Here is a 1,057-nt window from a genome sequence, read left to right on the forward strand (position 1 = left end):
TAGCGTTTTCATTCCGTTTTTAGATATAAACCAGTCAGACCCGAAAAAAAAGGAATTTATGAATATCTTTGTGGTTATATCCTGGTAATTTGTTATAAAAGTAAAAAATATATATAAAAAATAAAAATTCTAGTTAGAAATTTTAACAAAAAACCATTTAACCTCATATACACAGTGTGATTGACCCCACTGTTGAAGCTCCTGTTAATAAACACAAAGAGTCTGCTGACTGACAGGTGATGTTGGAGCCTCCGTCTGGCAAAGCCAAAAAAAAAAGAACCTGACGCCTGGTTAACTGCTTCTGCTTTTAATGTGCTGCTAAAGGGAGAATCTGCTCTTGTTAAAGGAGGAAACACTTTTAAAAGCGTTTAAAGACAGACTGTGTTAAGAGAAGCTACAGTGCAGCTTCAGTATCAAAGGAGTTCCAAGAGTTTGTGAAAGCAGAAACAACAATTTGAAAGATCTGACTTTTATTTTAGGCTTTGTTCTGTTTAATCAGAGCTTTTAAAACCAGTCTCGTTGAGGTCCTGAAGTAAAGTCAACCTAACCTATAAGACTTAAAAGCTCATTCTGATGAAAACGCTGTTTTCAACATGCTCTTGTGGCACTTTTCTGATGATAGAGGACATATAAGTAAAATGAAAAGTACAATTGAGCATTTCTTTGTTCAAATCATTGTGGATAAGGAGATGAAAAACTGCTGTTTGATAAAGATCACATGTGTGAGCAAGCTGCAAGCTCCTTCCTCCACTCCATTCTGATGCATCTACTTGCAGACGACTAGATCCATGAACGTCTTTGATTTCCGTGTCCGAGCTGGTGTGTAGCTCAAAACTGTACAACTGGACGGTTTGTGAGGGGCTGTAAGCACATAAACTGAATTTCTAACAAACTCCTGCCGCTCTGCAGAAACTATGTTCTAGAAAACAACTCAGGCTTTTTTATTTTTGCTAAATAATCAAAAGACCACTGGGAACTCTCTTATTTTTTAATGTTGACATTCTGAGTTCCAACGTAGTTAACAGAGCAAAAGTTATCAATGTGCGATGAACAATCG

Source organism: Oryzias melastigma, linkage group LG20 (genome assembly GCF_002922805.2).
Source record: "Oryzias melastigma strain HK-1 linkage group LG20, ASM292280v2, whole genome shotgun sequence".
Classification (NCBI taxonomy): domain Eukaryota; kingdom Metazoa; phylum Chordata; class Actinopteri; order Beloniformes; family Adrianichthyidae; genus Oryzias; species Oryzias melastigma.